Below are 20,849 nucleotides of genomic sequence, written 5' to 3' on the forward strand. Positions count from 1 at the left end.
CTTCTCCACCGTTTTACTGGCCCCTGTGGGACAAGCATTGAGACTATCTCCCAGTTATCTCCATAGCTTTTGTCTCATTGCAGCCCCTTGTGGGCCGCAGAGCTGGTTGCGAGCCAATGCAGGGTGCTCCTCCATAAATTGGAGCATTATGGCTCGCTGCTCAGGAGACACCCTGACATTGGCTCCTTTGCCTGCATCATGCTCTGAAATTGAAAATAGAAGTACTCTAAAATGATGAATTGTGAATAATCAATTATAACAAAACTGTTGACTACTTAAATTATAATAATTCACATTCATTTAACTAATCAAAAATTTTGTAAACTTAAGAGAATAGATGTATCATCGGGAACATCATTATGGATTTGAAGACATGTGAATGCTGGAAAAAATATTATCACCTAACATATGTTTTTTTAAGGTAAAATTGTTATAAAAAACATATTTTAAGGTTACAGTTTTTCTTTTTGGTATAAGTACGCCTTCCTTTCATGCACCAATAAACAATATGTAATCTTTGATGGTAGAGAAACATAAGCATAGATTTGAAAACATAATGAAGCAATAGAAAAAACATTATTACATACTCCAAAACATCTTACCTTTCAGACACACAAATATACTTTCTATTAATGTAAAAATCAATGACATTTGTAACAGCGGAACATCTGAATGTCATGAGAGTAACTTTAAGATCTGATTAAAATTGAACATATTTTAAACACTACATAGAAAGGCCTTCAATTAATATATTGAAATATATATTGTAATGGTTCAAGCCCCATTACAATATATTTTGAAATATATATTGTAATGGTTCAAGCCCCATTACAATACATCCACTCGGCGCATTTTCTTCCCTACCAGTTTACCCGCTCGTTCCACGACCTTTCCAAAACCCCACCCCCAAACCAAGGCCCGTGGAGGAAGGCGTGGATGAGTAAGAGGGGATGAATGTGTTTTCACCGATTTTTGTATGGTTGTGTGTGAGTGTGTGTGTGTGGGAGGAGGGGAGCTCGGGTTTTCCCTGAGTGAGTGGCGTATTACTCCTCCCTCCCTTCATTGTGCATTACCCCCACCCCTAGTTGAGGTATGATAAAAAGGTGGTGCGCATAAGCGACCAGGGAGAATTCCTAAGTGACTGTCGGGCGGAGCCTATGCCCAAAATCAGTGCGACGCACGGCAGGAGGAGACAAGGGGCCCAAGTGTTTCCAGAAAAATTGATCTGAAGAAGAATCCCCCCCCCCCCGTCCGAAGGAGCAAAGGACCAGCTGAAGAGGACGCATTATCTCCGTTCCGGATGCAGCTTCCTCCAACAAGGGAGAAAGGAGTGCAGTAAATGGAACGAGAGAGTGTTGGATCCGACCTGGTCGAGACTCGGACTACGACAAAGTAAGATTGCAGCTATTCCCCCCCCCCAAAGCCCCCTTGTGTCTCCTGCCAAGCCAAGTTAAGACAAACTGTCACGGAACGCACCCGTTACATTAGTGAAAGTGAAATCAGTCATCAAGTACAATTAACGTTCGCACCCCAAATTTATATTCGACGGGATGGACTATCATTTACCTCCCCAGTCAAGAAATCACTGAATTTGTATCATATTTACGTGTTCATCACCGAACTTTTATTTGTTATCATCATTTTCTATATTGATTTTCATCTAGAAACCAAGTTATATTGTTGTTTTTTTTATTGTAATTTATCATCGATGTTTCATAAGTGGCTTTCACCAATTCATATTTCATTAGCGTATAAGAGGGTTCCTTTTGTTTTTATTTTGTCATATGCAATCTTATTTGTGTGAATTATATTTTGTTTAATTGAAAGTGTTTGAGAGAGTGTTTTTGTTCTGGTTCCTCCACGGGTCACCCCATTGAAAATATCCTTCGTCCTTCCTTTCGCCCCGTCTGATTTCCTTCCCGTAAATGCGTGTTGGACGAGTGCATCAGCGCCCGAACGTCACCCATCAGTTTGAATCGGGAACCCCCCACCCGCAATCATCTTCACAGAAGGGGAATATTTTCTTTATTAATGTGAATTACGAGAAGTGAGTGGCATAGTTTTGTCCCGTAGGTCCCATGCGGGAGGGATCTTCGCGGATTTGTATATTTCTTTTTATTTTTGTGCGACGTCTCCCCCCGGTTCTATTGTGGTATCCGGGCGAGTCGGGGGTGGGATGCCACAAGTGGCGCCCGAACAGTAGGACCCGATTATTCTTTGTGTGGTGTAAATGTTCGAGTAAGTGGCGCTTTAGCTTTTGGAAACGAATGACTGAGGGTAATCATAGGGGCAAAATATTGGCACATTTTTGGACATTTAGATAATTAATACAATGGGTACTCGTAAGAAGGATCTGAAATATATGGAAGGACGTGATATCGATGAAGTAGAGGTTATGGAGAACAGCGAGGAGGACGAGACGGTAGAGGAAAGCGCAGTTGGAGTTGAATCGACCGTTTGGTCAACTCCCAACTTTCATTCCATACCGGCCTCACCGGATTCAAACGATCCGATTTTAGTATTTAAAAAATACTTGTTTTCAGAAAGGGAGGAGAGACGGAGGGAGGAAGAGGAGAACGAGGAAAAGAGACGGAGGGAGGAAGAGGAGAAGGAGGAAAAGAGACGGAGGGAGGAAGAGGAAAAGGAGGAAAAGAGGCGGAGGGAGAAAGAGGAGAAGGAGGAAAAGAGACGGAGGGAGGAAGAGGAAAAGGAGGAAAAGAGGCGGAGGGAGAAAGAGGAGAAGGAGGAAAAGAGACGGAGGGAGAAAGAGGAGAAGGAGGAAGAGAAACGGAGGGAGAAAGAGGAGAGACGGAGGGAAGAAGAGGAGAAGGAGGAAAAGAGACGGAGGGAGAAAGAGGAGAAGGAGGAAAAGAGACGGAGGGAGGAAGAGGAGAGACGGAGGGAGTACCGAGAGCTGTTACAAATGTTGAATGGTAAAATAGAATGTGTAAAAGTAGAAATTAAACGGGAGGTTGACGTTGTCCGCGAAGATTTGTCGGGAGTTATAGAAATTAAGGAACAGGAAGCCATAACGAGGGAGAACGGTTTGAAGGCTCAAATCGAAGAGATAGCCCAGCATGATGAGACAAATGAACAAAGGTTGAATCAGCTAAGTGATAGAATGAGGCGTATGGAGCAAGTTGGCTCCGGACCGGTGTTGGCCGCCTCAATAGCTCCACCAAATATTGGCCTTCATAAACCTGTATTCAAAGGTAAAATTGATCAGAAATTTCGAGTGTTTTTAAATGAGGCAGAGGAGTATTTAAAGTTGCTTGCTGTCCCACTGGCTAAATGGCCATATGTATTTTTAAGTATAATGGAAGGAAACGCTCGTTTGTGGAGAAATGCCTTATTTCCTGTACCAGAAACGTACGATGAAATTAAACAGAATTTTTTGCGGAAATATTGGAGTGAAAACGCGCGGTTTGAATACCGAGCTAAAGTAATGACAGGATATTATTCATGTGCGAGAGATGGGAAAATGAGTGAACATGCGATGAGGAAAATTGCATCAGCCAGGTCCTGCGAGCCTCCAATATGTGACGAGGAACTTAAATTTTTTCTCATACGCCAATTCCCTCCCTGGGTAAGGAATCTCTTAAAAAGTGCGGAGACTTTGGATTTAGAGAAGTTGGTCATTCTATTGGAATATTATGACGAGAGTGTAGAGGAGGGGCAAAACGCTAGGCCGCCGCAAAGGGAAAGGCCACCGTGTGTAAATACCATACAATGGTCAACAGGGGCGAACGCAAATCGTAGAGTGGCAGAGAAACAGTCAGTGGAGAGGAGTGACTAGACCCGAACATGATAGCATGACGGAGATAAGAAGGGAGCAGGTGGATAATTCACTATCCCGTGGCGTGAATCAGGAAACGGGTATTGTGCCTCAACAGCGGAGCCAAACACTTAGTCCAGGGACGGAAAACTAAAAGGGTCCGAGTCGAATTGCCTCGCCGACGCGGATCCCGAGGAGAGAGAGGCAGTAAAGAGGGTAGCCACAGTAGTGTTGGAGGGAAATCCTTTTGATTACCTCAAGGCGGAGGAAGACGTGACTCTCCCACGGAGAGAATGTCCTCAAATAAAAGCAAAATGTTTGGGAGAATCTGTATCGGTTTTGATAGATGCCGGAAGCGAAGTTTCCGCGATTGAAGAAGTGTGACATTACGTCGTAAAATCTGGTTGATTTTTCACGTAAGTCCAGACAAGGGAAATACTCCAACCGTCGGTCACATGCTGGATCAGGGTAAGACTCCACAAACAAGAAAAACAGCTCACAAGAAAAAGGTAGCCAAAAACAATTTACGAGTTATTACCGTACGATATCTATTCAAAGTAGAGTATTCAAAAAATCAGAAGTATTACAGAAAACAATGATAGTAAATTCATGATCCCAAAAGAAACATTACCAGCAGAAAATTGCTCTAAAAATCTCATGGCTCACAAGACATGTGACTCCCAGCAGGTCACGACCAGAAAGAGAGCTTGCCTATGCAAGGCGAGACAGCATTTGAGGGGAGGGCTTCTTCCAGGGAGTGGAGGGGTAGCCAGGCGAATTCAACAACCGCCCACTGATGCGTCACAGCCCCTGCAGAAACGGCCGCTCCACAAAACACCATTCCCTGGTTTTGAGACAACAGCCAGCACCCAGAATTTTCCCCTCAACTTCTGGGTTGGAGACATCAGAGGAATCGTTCATTGGAACACATGGAGGGGAAGGAGATACTGGGGTGAGGTGTTGGAGGGAGAGAGAGTTTGTGATAGGACAATGGTAAAACCTTTCACTCCAAGTGCAATACTAAGGCCTTAGCACCGATTTCCCCTTGCTTGCCAAGGAGAAGTATTTCTCCGCAGTAGTCCTATATAAGTCTTGCATTGCAGGTAGGCTGGTTCGGGGCTGGTTCGGAGGCTGTTTCGGAGGCTGTTTCAGAGGCTGTTTCCAGAGGCTGAGTTTCCAGAGGCAGGGTTTTCAGAGGCAGGGTTTTCAGAGACAGGATTTTGCGAGACAGGGCACTTTGCTACAGGGCCCCTTTGCGCAAAAAATCCTTTGCGCGAAAAAACCTTAGCGCGAAAAGTTCTTGGCGGGAGAAGTTCTGCGGATAAGTTCGGAGGAAGTTCGAGGAAGTTCGAGGAATTTCTGGGGGGGGGGGGTACCAGAAATTTTTGGGGGGGGGGGAACACTAAAAAATGCCACAGAAGGGTCGTTTGAGGTAATAGGAGACGGAGAACAGTGCAAGCCAAACATGGGTGAAAACGATGAATTCAATGACGTTAGGGAGTCTGTTTCACAGAACAGTAAATTAATAGCCCACGAGAAAAACGAATTTCAGATGTTATTAAACGAAGACAGTGCAACTTTCTCACTCTCACCAGGTTTGACAAAGAATTTCGTTCGCAGAATTGAATTATGTGACGAAACACCATTTGCGCAAAAGTCATATCCAATTCCTCACGCATTAACGAATAAAGTAAAGGATCAACAGAGGACAAAAGGACATCAGTTCAGGGTGGGAGAAAAAGTCCTCTTGAAGACCCCTCGGTCATCCGATTCTAAACAAAATTTATTTCGCAAATTCTTTCATTTGTATACCGGTCCCTTTAGCATTACCAGACATGCGGGGCCAAGCTCGTGTCACTTATCTGATCAAGAGGGAAAAGAAATTGGGATATATAATTTTGGAAATTTAAAGGTATTCGGAAACCAAATCACCACTAGCGGCGCTGTCGTCGCTGACGTCATAATCCAAAATGGCCGTCAGTCCGGGTATACTTCTCGTGAATAACAACACATTTCAATTGCAATCTCCGTGATTCTCCTTATTGCTGTGGATTCGATTGCGCATATCGGCACCGTTCTTCGTTTTCGGACTAAATTGTATTCTAAGGAACATGAGTAGCAAAGTTTTTGTGACCTTCTAAAAAATTGTGCGATATTTGGGTGGAAATTGCAGCCAACGAAATATCTTTGAAGGGGAGAGCGTTTTAAACGCGGGTTTGGTGATCACTGTGGGGCTTCACTAAGGAAATGGCTGTGAATTAAAAATAATGGCTCTTGTTCTTCAAACAAGTGGCCTTACCAAGGAACCGCTTCAAATAAACGGTCTCATTAGCCTAACAATCGATGAAAAAATCGAGATCCGGAAGTTTGATTGTTCTCGCAAAGCGGGAATTGTTTAGGAATAGGTAGAAACCATTCGTAGACAACCCAGTTACATTAGTAGCTATTAATGGTTAATCATTTATTGCTGCATTAATTTAACCTTTAGTATTCATGAATAATAACGCAAAAAATGCCAATCATTTATTACTAGTTTGTGGATGTTGCAGTGTCCATCAAGTCAGTGGCAAGAGTACCATCCAATTATGGCAGAAGAAAGCTAATATGAAGGAAAGAAATTTAACAAATAAGCAGTCACAAAGGAGAAATTTCAAGCTTCTTACTAATTTCAAAATAAATTAAATTTACATTAAAATTGTTTTTGTTGGGATATAATTGAATGGAGAAAACTTTTGTGTCAGGTACCTTAAAGAGGAGCTGTTTTAACCATAGACCACGACCACTTTGGGCTACACTGACCTCTTTCTCTGGTACATATCCTTCAATTCTCTATCCTATGCCTCGAATAAAAAAATAAATGGAGTTACAGCTTCGATCAAAAACTAAAATCAAGCCGAAAGATAATTAGTTAGTTAGGTATTACCTAAACAATTCACTGGTCGTATATGACTGCAATTATACATGTAAATACTTAGATTAAGGATTAAAATTGGGCCCACTGAAAAATGTACAGAACTAACCTATCTGTATGAAATCATCAATTCATCATAGATGACAGCAATACAACCACATACTGACTCATAGGCGGATTTATCCCCTCCCTCCCCACACCCATGAGATACCAGCAGCCCCTTCAGCTAAGACCAATTATACCCCAAAAGGTGAGACCAATGCTTTTCCATAATGGCATCTGTTTCTCAGAAAATATGCGCAGATAAAAAGAAATTCATATATTTTATGTACGCCCATTGTCCCTGCATGGAATACGTACCTTCTTCCCTCAAAAAGAGTATGAAGTGAAAAGATGTCATTCACAGTAAGCTACATAGAGAACATAAGAAATACTTTCTAACATACGAAAGAGGTAGCCTTGGTGACATGGACAGCAAGCAACTGGGGTCTTGAAGGAGTTAAATGAATATGAAGATAACAAAATTTATATCAGTCGATATATGTTTTCCAAAGAAGTCGGAGACATCAAATGGGAGATGTATACAAAGATAATACACAAATAACATGATTAGCATTGACAACATTATCATTCATGGTACACTTGATGCGAAAGTACGTGGTTTAAGTACATTATGAAACCATGGAATAAAAAAAATATAGTACAAAGCAATACAATAAGTAAAATATGCCCAAGTGGTGTAATATCCAACATTTGTAGTCATATCTTGGATGATTTACAATGTTCAAACTAGATTTAGATTTTAATAACAGCCAGTTTGCAAAATGAAATTAATTATATTTATCCTTCTTTATAAGGAAGGCAAAACAATGCAAAAAAATACACTTGATATGGAAGTTTGTGGTACATTACTGAAGGCAGAATGATAAAATATATAATAATATAATACAGTGCAATACAATAAGTAAAATATGTCCAAGTGGTGTTACTCCCCACAATTATACGATGGTATTATCTGGGCTGATTTACGATGTTGAAACTAGATTTAGACTTCAATAACACCCGAGTTACACCATGGAACTAATGTCATTCATCCCCCTTTTTAAGGAAGGCAAAACAATGCAAAAACAAATAAAATTACACTTGATATGGAAGAATGTGATACAAGTACATGATGAAGCCATGGAATGAAAAAAAATATTATATACTGCCATACAATGTGTAAAATATGTGCCAGCACAGCAAAGGATAAGTTTAGCTTCATTTTCATGAGCGATAAAATTATTTTGCACTTGTTGTTTAAGAAGTACCTCATGTTATCAGGCTGAAGTTCCGAAAACAAAGTAACTAAACTGGCCAATTGCAGAAAGGAATCGAGGCCAGTCATCATGTATAGGTTCCTCTCACTGACGATCATGGCAGCCACCGTCGAGTGAAAGTCACCACTAGTTACCTGGTACCCAAAATCCCTTGTCTCATTCACACATTGAGTGCCAGTACTACATTGTACACCCCTAACATCTCCATTTCCAATGGATATCAGGGCCTCAGCAGCTGCAACCTCTTGAGTTTCCATCGAAGAATCTTTAGTGGGCTCATCAATGGGGCTTGCAATAATCTGGTGGATATCGACCTCATCACACTCAGCAACTGCCTCCACAAACCCTCCACTTTGGATCTAAATAAAAAATAACCAGATTACAATGATTCAAAACAGTACTTGACATTGGTAAAAAACAATAACACGGAAAAGATCCCTCACAGAAGAATGGTAAATGACAAATGTCCTCAGTGAAATTCTTTCCAAATCTCTATGAATTCGGGCAATTGAGACAACTAAAAAGATGAGGCCAAAACGAAATATTTCCTGTTCCCCTTCCTCATTGTTTAAGGTAAATGACGCATTAGGGACTTTTAAGTATAAATTCCATAAAATTAACAAAAGCTTTCAATAATCATCATTTGTAAGTAGAACTGAGTTTTTTACGGTGAGACACATGAAATGCTAACCATCTTTCAGTACTGAATTTGGTAATACTTAGCTAAGATGGACCAAAGAAACGACTGAAGATTTAGTTCTCTACAGTAATATGTAAACTGATCTTTATCCAAATTATAAGAGATAAAACGATAATATAATCTATGAAAACATTTTTTCAATCCGATAAGTTGATGCCATAGAAATTTGGCCAATAGGTAAACAACCAAGTGTATGGTCTTAGTGGAAACTTTATTTTAGAATAACCATAAATACCATAATTTGTTATTTTTCTAACAATTTCTCTAGTGTTACTCACGCAATAACTCAAGATTGACTGTTCCCATATTTATCTAAATTACATGCCTCTATTTGTAAACCTAAAATATCTAAATATAGTGGTGGACTGCAAGATTTCAAATCCATATACATTTTTTTCAATAGCTGCATGACATCACGCTGATATAATGCAACCTTTTGAATGATGTATCCACTGTTATTTTTCGGCAACGTTTTTAAACATCTGTAAAAAAATAGGGCTGCACTTCCAAGCCACAATTCATTCGAAAAAATCACAACTTATGTAGTGTCCCAGTATACTACCACAACCACTAAATACGAGAAAGATAGCAAGTTCAGCACTCTATAACCAAAACAGCCAATAACCACTTCCTTGTTACTACCCAGTTAGACAGTTGGCCCACCTATGCTCGCATTAGTTTCCGCCTTAACTATGGTTGCTAATCAATGAATTTTGATTTTTAATATACGGCTGAAAACTACAAGATTAAATAATACATTCCTTTGAAATACCTACCCTAATTGGCTCTCCTCGTCGTCCATGCCGTCTGTGTACTCAAACTGGAGATTTTTCTATCGACGATATTGGTAAATTCATAGACGGGACAGCACATCTCTTCAAAAATCGATGCCTTGCTGGAAAATCTATTGAGAAAGAACATGTTAACACATACATAACTACAAGGAGGTTAACATTCGCATCGACTTCACAACGTGATCTCAGCCACGTTGAAACAAATTAAGAGAAAAAAAGTGGAATAGAAAAATGTATACGTACCCGGTAATATATAATCGTTCTTCATGAAGTGCAAAGAACACACCAGCATGCTCTTCGTCACCTTTTTCCCGATTTTCAGCCGGTGGATCCAGAAAATTCCGTCGATCGACCTTCTCCATGTCACCCCAATCATTCCTGCGATAGAAAACATCGCCTGGCTTTTGAAATTCGAGAAATCGAACTACGGTGTCCCTACAGGGCTTGGAAGAACACTGTGGCACACAGCAATTCTTGTTCGATTTCCCTTTTCTTGGAGAAAAAGTCATCGGAATATTCTCCATAGCAAGCAAACGACACTGCTTCTCCTCAGAAGAACCTTTTCTAAATGAGCCGTGCGCAAAAGTATACCCGGACCAGTGATTCTACTTTCGCCCGGTAGTTGGCGTGTAGTTGGCTGGAACCACGAATACCATGAGCCTATTTAAGAAATAGAGGTGATTTTTTTTGTTTTCACATTGGGCAAAATTTAATTTCAATCCAATCCAAGGCGGATGGAGTTGTTTTTTTTTGTTTGTCATTAAACTGCGGATCCGTCTCCTCAAGAACGGTATCCACAGTTTAGGGAGGGGGCTATGTAATGGTTCAAGCCCCATTACAATACATCCACTCGGCGCATTTTCTTCCCTACCAGTTTACCCGCTCGTTCCACGACCTTTCCAAAACCCCACCCCCAAACCAAGGCCCGTGGAGGAAGGCGTGGATGAGTAAGAGGGGATGAATGTGTTTTCACCGATTTTTGTATGGTTGTGTGTGAGTGTGTGTGTGTGGGAGGAGGGGAGCTCGGGTTTTCCCTGAGTGAGTGGCGTATTACTCCTCCCTCCCTTCATTGTGCATTACCCCCCACCCCTAGTTGAGGTATGATAAAAAGGTGGTGCGCGTAAGCGACCAGGGAGAATTCCTAAGTGACTGTCGGGCGGAGCCTATGCCCAAAATCAGTGCGACGCACGGCAGGAGGAGACAAGGGGCCCAAGTGTTTCCAGAAAAATTGATCTGAAGAAGAATCCCCCCCCCCCGTCCGAAGGAGCAAAGGACCAGCTGAAGAGGACGCATTATCTCCGTTCCGGATGCAGCTTCCTCCAACAAGGGAGAAAGGAGTGCAGTAAATGGAACGAGAGAGTGTTGGATCCGACCTGGTCGAGACTCGGACTACGACAAAGTAAGATTGCAGCTATCCCCCCCCCCCCCCCCCAAAGCTCCCTTGTGTCTCCTGCCAAGCCAAGTTAAGACAAACTGTCACGGAACGCACCCGTTACATTAGTGAAAGTGAAATCAGTCATCAAGTACAATTAACGTTCGCACCCCAAATTTATATTCGACGGGATGGACTATCATTTACCTCCCCAGTCAAGAAATCACTGAATTTGTATCATATTTACGTGTTCATCACCGAACTTTTATTTGTTATCATCATTTTCTATATTGATTTTCATCTAGAAACCAAGTTATATTGTTGTTTTTTTAATTGTAATTTATCATCGATGTTTCATAAGTGGCTTTCACCAATTCATATTTCATTAGCGTATAAGAGGGTTCCTTTTGTTTTTATTTTGTCATATGCAATCTTATTTGTGTGAATTATATTTTGTTTAATTGAAAGTGTTTGAGAGAGTGTTTTTGTTCTGGTTCCTCCACGGGTCACCCCATTGAAAATATCCTTCGTCCTTCCTTTCGCCCCGTCTGATTTCCTTCCCGTAAATGCGTGTTGGACGAGTGCATCAGCGCCCGAACGTCACCCATCAGTTTGAATCGGGAACCCCCCACCCGCAATCATCTTCACAGAAGGGGAATATTTTCTTTATTAATGTGAATTACGAGAAGTGAGTGGCATAGTTTTGTCCCGTAGGTCCCATGCGGGAGGGATCTTCGCGGATTTGTATATTTCTTTTTATTTTTGTGCGACGTCTCCCCCCGGTTCTATTGTGATATCCGGGCGAGTCGGGGGTGGGATGCCACAATATATGTACATATTTCTTGGTATTCCTTGATGAGGTATTTACCAAAAGTATGACCCAGGTTGGGTAAAACACAGAAAAAAAGACAATAAAAAGAGCCTCACAGGAATCATGGCATCTAATCATGGAAAGGAATTAATTGCACTTACACACAAACTAAAGATGCGCATAATTAATATTTCTGGAAGATTGCCACCATTCATGTCACTGTCTATGCTTTTACTACAGAATTAGAAGCTTGTTTTAACAGCCATTTCAATTCAATGCAAGTATTATTACAGCCAAAGTTACTAATATCCAATATACGTTGCTTTCTCTGGTAAATACCTTCCTTCATGAAGTGGGGCAGCGAGGGGGGGGGGTTTGGGGGATAACCCCCCCCCCATAGCTCATAGAAATTTTAAGTTAAATCTATTTTACTTAATTTGATTAATATTGCTTATAGAACTGTGTGAGGATTAATGAAATATCCCTTAAAAGGCCGTAAAAATCACCATTTTAAATCTTTTATCTTAATTTTTCCGGCGGAGGGCCTCCGCACCTCCCGCTTGCCCTGGCGGGTATGCAGTACCCCCAAGCCCCGAGTATAAGTTGCGTCTGAAACCCCCCCTAGCCTTAATTCCTAGCCGCGCCCCTGCATTCATGGTATCCAATATGCCTTTCGTGGGACAAAAACGTAATGCAAATTCATTTACCACATGACCTCAATGTAACTAATTTTATAACCTAATAAGCACTCAATTCTCAGCTGTACCTATGATATTCACAACACATATATAAATATTTCCACCACCATATAGATAACCAAATAAACACACAACATACCTCTCCAGGATAAGACTTTCATTTCGTTGGTAAAGGAAGACATAGAAATTGCAAAGCATACCATATCAATGTTACAGCATACTTAACTCATAAAATGCACCAAATAATTATGTTATACCTTAATGTGTATACCACTTGCCTTCTCGTTTATCCCCTCAGTATTCATGGAATTATCAATGCTCACTGTTATCACAGGAATTAAAAAATGATCAAGTATGTGCTACCCCAAAAGAAGTAGCTTAACAAACATCGTAGTTCACCTTTATGTAGTTGTCCTTCCATCTCTCCAACCTTCTAAACTTTCTCTATAAATAATCTAGAAGAAAACTCCAGTAGGTATATATGTATTAGCAGTAGAGCTGGTGAATAGATGCAGCCGCAACGGTGACTGATGACTGAATGGATATTAAAGAATCAACGCTATGGTTAGATAATAAATACAATTGATGGGTTATTTCTTGATGCCTTAATTCAATTGTCGCTTGATTACCCATTCATTAAAGCCATGAGTTCCAACAGTGGACGAGCGAACGAATTAGGCGGCATGTAACGTTTGCTTTGTTGGAATACGTTTAACATATTATGAGAGACATACTCTGTTGAACATTTTAAAAGGTTGTTTATCTATTGTTGGAGCAAAAATAAAAGCCTAAATATGATGAAACATCTGTTGTTTCCCATTCCGACATCGTTGGCCTCGATTTCATTGACTTGTGTATTCATTATCATTCATCATTATTTCGTTATTTACCATTAAAATCGAAGGAATTAAGTTCATGAGAAAACAACAGCTTCTTGCGCCTTAAAAGTAATGAAGGATATTTACAATACGAGCAACTACTTATCCGAGTTACTTACCTCATATGGAAATACTTACCTCTTATTCTGTGTATTTGTGAAGCAGACGGAAGCAGACACACCCAATGCGGCACACGTTCTTCATTGGCTGCAAATGATTACGTCATTGTTTCATGCGTCAGTTATTGCGTCTCTTCGAAAAGCTTTTCGAATTCGAAGCCGGCGAGTCGAAGGTCGTTACCTGGTCGCGCCGAAGCGCCTTCGGCTTCGGCAAGCCTTCGGAAGCGGACCCGAAGTCGAATTCCGTGCCGAAGGCGAATCCGAAGACGGTCTCGAATTTACATGGTAACCCCATTGTCACCTGAACTTTCTTTTCCAGGTTGAAAAATCTGTCCCTGTTGCCTTCCATCATGTTCCCAATTAAAGTAACTAATGCCTTAAAGAGAATTCGTACTCAAATCAATTTTACTCAAAGGATAACTCTACTCACATATAAACTTTTTGATCAGAGTACATTGAATTGTGAAATTGTTACGAAGAGATAGCTATTATGATCTGGTTTTTACATCAATACTAATTTTTAATGCATAAGGTAGGTATTAAAATCGTAAAACATGAGACAAATTTCCAAAAACAAAATATAATTTTATCGGTATTGGGACATGCTATACTAGGACACGATAGAACACAGAACTTCTTGAATGTCAATATTTAATAGTAATTTCTTCAGAGATTGAAATACATTGACTTAAATGAATTCAACGCTCGCTGGGAATTACTGTAATAAATCAAATACATAACTACACACGCACTCTACGTGTGTGATTATCCACTATGGGTAAAATACTTGTTGTGTTGTATGGGATGCGATGCTCTCAAATACGGAATTAAGACTTTAAACCTGTTCAAAAGTACCTGAAAACTGGCCCTTGACATCCTAAAATGCTCCTTGAACAAATCATCATTGAAGAGAGGAACGACTCTTTCGAAATAATTTTCGTTCCGCTGAATAATTCTTCGCTGTCTTATGGCCAGCCTATTGTTGCGCCTTACAACAACTTCATGTTGTATCATATTTAATATTTTTGGCATGAAATCGTCGTCGGCGGCGATAAATATAGCCAAATCTATCACTTCATCGTTGGCGCCCATTTTCGCATGTCTGTCTGCTACAAGTCACGTGGCCAGGATATGTACCGGTTGCTGATTTTCACGTTCAGCCGATGGCAGCGCGCACCGCTTACCGGTGAGGCACCGGTGACTCACCGCAATCTACGCCTGAACGCGACCAATTACTGACATTTACATCAGCAATGAATAGATTTCTGTATGCTGTGTGGAAAGGGAAATGAGATTTTTCTTAGGCGATGCATGATTACAAAGGCACCGGTGGGCTCCATGAGCTCGGGTCTGTAAATTCTAACAAACTTGAAAAAATTTCCGGATCAGCTGTTGCTTTCAATTCTTTAGGAATATTTCTTCTATTACTGTGCATAGTTCCCGCCATACTCAATCCAAAATATTCATAAAGTTCCTCTGCTGGCTCAACAGACTTATAGTATCAACCCGTTGCACATTTCGCCTTTCATTCTTGATTGGGACAACCAGATGTTCAATATGTCTTTGTGACATCTGCTTGTTGATGGTTCATTATTTTCTGAGGCATGAACTTCCATGTAAAACACATACCCTTGTCACAGTTGGAAAGCATTCTCAAAAGCATACCGTACTACCCTGGTTTTTCTTTTCTGAATACTTTCAATAGAAACCTTCCCCTAAGCAATGTCAACATTTCATCAACTAACATGTCAGGTCCAGGAATGGAATATTTGGGGAATATTGCATTGACCATTTGGAATACCAAAAAATTGGCGCAAATGTATATTTTTCTCTCCATTTTTCCCCGAGTAGACTTAACAAAACTAATGATAGGCAATAGTTCCAGATATCAGTTTCGACTCAGCACAGGAATATAGGAAGGCCTTCCGAATGTATGAAACCATCAGTCATGCAAATCTAATTTTCTATCACCGTTGGCAGCGAACAAAATCAACACTCCTATGAAGGATTTCAGTTATACCATATCCGTGTTAGACCTCGAGCTCGTTCTGCTTCCTCAATTGTATGCTGTAAAAATCATATCAAGAGTTTCAGGAGTAAATTTTTTTTCAAATGACTTGCGCATACTCTTTTCCTTACCAGGTGATGGTAAACATTGCTTTTTCCGCCATATATTCTTAATGGTTTGCTTAGTCACACGAGGAAGATCAGTTTATAATTATTATAGCAAAAATTTTAACAAGTCGACCATAAAGTCGGCTGCTAACATAAAATCAGAAAGTATATAAGGACAAAAATATAAAATACCAAGTACCAGCTTGGTTGATAGGTTTCATCACACACAAAAATATACGAAAAATCAAAATACAAAACATGAATACTAAGTACAAAAAATTGAAAAAGCCCTCAAAATCCATGTTTATACAATACGCATACAATAATATATGAAGACCAAGGAAATGTTGTTGCAGCTATCTCGATATCTTCACAACTGCCTTTTTCCCAACAAAAATCACTTCCTTTATCTGCCTCACTTTCATTATTTGAATTGATTTCACTCAGATGGACTTAAGTTTCATTCAGTTCTTCATCACTGATTTCTTCTGATTCACTTTTAATTTCCAATTCTCGTTCAACGTCACTCTTAGTCTAGTAGATAGAAATCCTTTCACTCAAAAGTCACCGCAAAGCAGCAGCGTAGTGTCTCTAGGTTTCAACATGATCGCCAAAATTTCATTGTAGCTCTGCACACAGCTTGAAATGCATCGTAAAAGCTCGCCAATTTAGAGGTTATTTCGGGATTTACACCATTGGGTCAAATTTGACCCCTTTCGGGCTTGTGGTTCTTCAATGATGTCGTTCGGATCATGGCGAGAGGAGAATCCACGAATAGTGAAGGCTGTTGTCATCTCAGTTTCCGTGGCCCAGGTTTAAAATTGGGCCTTCTGCTCTGTACACGATACGACACGAGAGCATTAAAAAGTGGACTGTATATATTTTTTTTTATGCGCCGGGAATCCCACACCATCAAAATCACCACTCACCTGAGTGTCGGGCTCCCGTCGATGGCTTCCTCAGGCAGTGTCGGCTCAAGATCCCTCCGACTTTACGATACATTCACAACTGCCGTTCACGGCCAACAACCATGAAAACAATACCTTTAAACAATTAAACTCTCGCTCATACGGGCGCCCAACAAACAACAAATCAAGCGAGTGGCGGTTAAAGCATTGGACCCATTAAATTGGACCAATTCAACTTAGATAACACAATTCTCGACAGCCCACCTTTTGTTATGGGGGCACAGAGGCGGACCCTAATGCATTCGACCCCGGTCCTTCAGCATGAAATGCCGTGGCCATTATCGCTTTAATGTTGTGGTACACAATCTCCAACTGCGCTATCTTGGCCTGAAAACTCGCAGCTTGGTCAACATCAGAGAAAGACGATTTTCGTAATTATTTCAGGATAATTAGAACCAAGTTAATCTATTTACTCCGTCATTGCCTTGAATAATGCCACATCTTTCGCGTCACCCGAATCCCTTTCTATCCTGACGGCGAACTCCTCGATACGAATAATCTTTTGCCTCGAAAGCTCTTCTTTAACGGGTAAATCCTCAATCCGAGCCATGATATATGTAGTAAATCAAGAATCTGAGTTACTGATATGGAGGCAACTCCTTATTTATTAATTCCAACTGTATATGAATATTGATTATTGCACACAAATCAGCCTCCTTGGCATAACAACCGGTAAATAGCAACCACAAACAAAACAGTGCCAATAGGCAAGTTACCAGAGATACCTAGCAACATAACTGAAAATAGATATACAACAATATACAAACTACAAGTTTAGCACTACGATAAGCCCAATTGAACTCAATACCAAATATGCCGAAACTTCCTGAGATAGAGACGAAAAAATCAACGGCAACGGGTTAAATATCCCTAGGCATCCGGCCCGAAGGACCAAAAACTGAACGCGATACGACACGAGAGTATTAAAAAGTGGACTATATATTTTTTATGCGCCGGGAGTCCCACACCATCCAAATCACCACTCACTGAGTGTCGGGCTCCCGTCGATGGTTTCCTCAGGCGGCGTCGGCTCGAGATCCTTCCTACACGATGACACATTCACAACTGCCGTTCACGGCCAACAACCACGAAAACAATACCTTTAAACAATTAAACTCTCGCCCACACGGGCGCCCAACTGACAACAAATCAAGCGAGTGGCGATTAAAGCATAGGACTTCCTATGGCGAGAACATGCTCATTTATTACGTGCCATGGTGCCGGGAAGTCAGCCGCTGTGAGTAGCTGCACCATCTACGAGATAGTAAAATGTTGGTCTGAATCAGATGTTTTGATGAAGGCCCTGAGAGCCTTGAGTTCCTACAGGTAATTAACAATGATGTTGGGAGGCCGCTTTGTCTATACCGCAGGCTTAGATGTCCCCCTGCCGGAAGCCGTGTCGGTCATATTTGGGGACTCATTTTCATGAATCGGCTTTTTTTGGTCTCTGGCTTCTTAACACATTTTTTTTTACGATTTTTTCTTTAATTTGGCAATATTCACTGTTTGACTAAATATTTTTTAAATTAAAATAAATCTTGGAGTATAGGTCAAATGTATATGATGCAAAAAAGTTTTTTGCCTACGTTTCAGTTTATTTAATACTATCAGGGCTATTAATGAAAACATGAAAACAATATAAAATACAATGATATACGATATTATTTCGTAAATAAATGTTACGAAAGAGTTTGTTTTACAATAATATAAATAAATAAATATATGTATATAAAAAGAGAATACACAAAAATTTTTGACATACCTTAGCTTTTCACATATTTATTGATATTACGTTACTAAGCTATTACCAAACCTAGTTACCATTGTCATTTACAAAATACCATTGCCATTGATGGTCTGAAGTGGAAGCGACTCACCCTGAATACTATCAAAATTCAATTGTCAGACGTCGGGCTATGGCCGACTTTTGTTTACGCACACGATGTAGTGCTCGACGTTTTTTGTTATGCCACCTTGTGGAGGAACTGATATTCTACCTTCAATAACGTGTAACGAGGACGTAAAATCCATCAGATTTCGGTGATGAGTGGAATTATCTTACCAAACTAAGGGAAAGGCTTTCCATTTTATTTCCTTCCATGATAACCTTGTCCTTTGGTATTTCTAATTTGGCGTTTAGGATGTAAACTTTTTCATCATCATAACTCACCAAAAAATCTCAGAAGAGCCTCAGTACTTTCGAAAATAAGATATTGAGAAGGATTTTTGGACCGATAAAAGAAGGAGATACATGGAGGATAAGGAAGAATAGAGAATTGAAAGAATTGTATTGGGAGCCAGATATTGTGGGCGTAGTAAAAAGTAGGAGGTTGAGGTGGCTGGGCCACATTCAACGCAGAAGTGAGAGAGAAATGATAAGACAAGTGTTAAGAGGCAAGCCAGAGGGTAGGAGACCGCTAGGAAGACCAAGGATGAGATGGATTGACGAGGTGACGAAGGACTTGAGAAGAATGGGAGCAGACATAGAGCTGGCAGAAGACAGAAGTGCATCGAGGCGCATGGTTGTTGAGGCCAAAGACCACTTAGGTTTACAATGGCCACAGGAGTGAGTAAGTAAGTATAATACACTGTCCTGTAACTTTTTGCTACAGTGTTCACTGACTTGAGATTTCTTGTCAAATCAGGCACAAAGTAAACTTGATTTAAAATACAGTTGTCGAGTTCGACTGATCCCAAACCTTCTATTGACACAAAATGTCCTTTCTTCGCTATTTTTACAGTAGCTGTATATTCTTTCATATCTGATTTATCTTTTTCTTTTATCATAATTTTATTGCAACCACTATCTACCACCATTTCAAAGTTTTTGCTAGGCTCCGGTTTATTTCTTAATTGACTGTTTAGTGCAAGGAAAGAAATCTTACTGGATCTGTTCTGCTTCTTATTCCTTTCTTCATGTTTATCTTTAAAGAAACATTCTTCTGATTTTCGATTTAATTTCTTCCAATACGTACAAGCTTTAGGTCTGAGGAAACAATCTTTTTCGGCATGGTTTGTTTTCTTGCAAATTACGCGGGCTTTATTTTTACATTGCGTCTTAATATGCCCTCTTTGCCCGCATACGAAACATTTAACATCACTGTTATATTGTCTTTTAGTTTCTGCTCTAAATGATACAGGTATTTCCTCTTTTAACTCTTTAAACTTAGATTTGTCCTATTCCAGCGACGAACGCGATATTAGATTTTCAATTGTTTTGTCTGTTTGTGATGACGAATCCAATGCGCCTCTAAAATGTTTGAACTTAACCGGCAATATTAGCATTGGTTCAGAAATTTCCAAAATTAGAGTTATAATTTTGGAAATAAGCATTGGTTCAGAAATTTCCTCGATTAAAACTTTAAGCTTGAAAACAAAACTTTGAAGTTGACTAATATTAGTATGTGCGTCCTTACTATTATCATATTTATAGTTAAAAAATTGTTGTAACTACAAGCACATCTCCTGGTCAGTATTCTTCTTATAAATAAAAGATCGTAGCACTTTTATTTATTTAAATATGTGTAACTTCCACCAACTGAAGCCTGAATCTGTTGAACTTCTTCTTATAAATACGAAGAAGTGCATCATACTTATCTTTTGCGGTTTCACACGTCAAAAGATGTAACTTCACTGTCTGGTCCACCGTTCTTAGTATCGAATGTTGCAGCGTCCGTCATGCTCCACTTCGCTAGCTTCCTCTCATCGTCTCCGCATGATGCGCGTATGCATGGCTCCATTCAAGACATCCATTAGCTGTTTTGCCGGAAATAATATTTTCATTTCGAAGTGCCACCTCTGAAAAGTATTGTTGTCTTTAAACTTCTGGATACAGGCGATGTCTTCACTCTCGATCTTCATGGCCATAATTATATATGCATATGTATATTTTTAGAAGAGTACTTCACCTTTTTTATATCTTCATTCACAGTTTTTCACAATATATATTTTTTTACTTCTTTCGTGCCTCTGGGCACAAGAAAAAATTGTCTGAAATTATGTTAAATGGGTTAACCAATCGATAAATAAAAAAATAAATAATGACTTGTTATGAATTTAAAAGCTCTACCAATTGATCACCTTATTGAATGGAAAAAAATATTTTTTCCAAAATATTTCATTACTTACCTCAACATCACTTTTAGTGGGCACAACAGATATTTCAGTACATTTTCGAGGGATCGTGTGCTCCTTCAAAAATAAAAGCTCCCGATAAAATTTAAATATAGGCACATACACCTTGAAGAGTTGAAAATTAGTGAAAGTGAAAGAGTGAACGTCCATTTGACAACACAGATGCATCTTAAGGTTTGTATATTTTTACCTCGGCAGTGGAGCAACCGCTCTTCACCGATGTTCAGATGCGCTGCTCTTCAGCTCTAAACTGGC

Source organism: Ischnura elegans, chromosome 9 (genome assembly GCF_921293095.1).
Source record: "Ischnura elegans chromosome 9, ioIscEleg1.1, whole genome shotgun sequence".
NCBI lineage: Eukaryota > Metazoa > Arthropoda > Insecta > Odonata > Coenagrionidae > Ischnura > Ischnura elegans.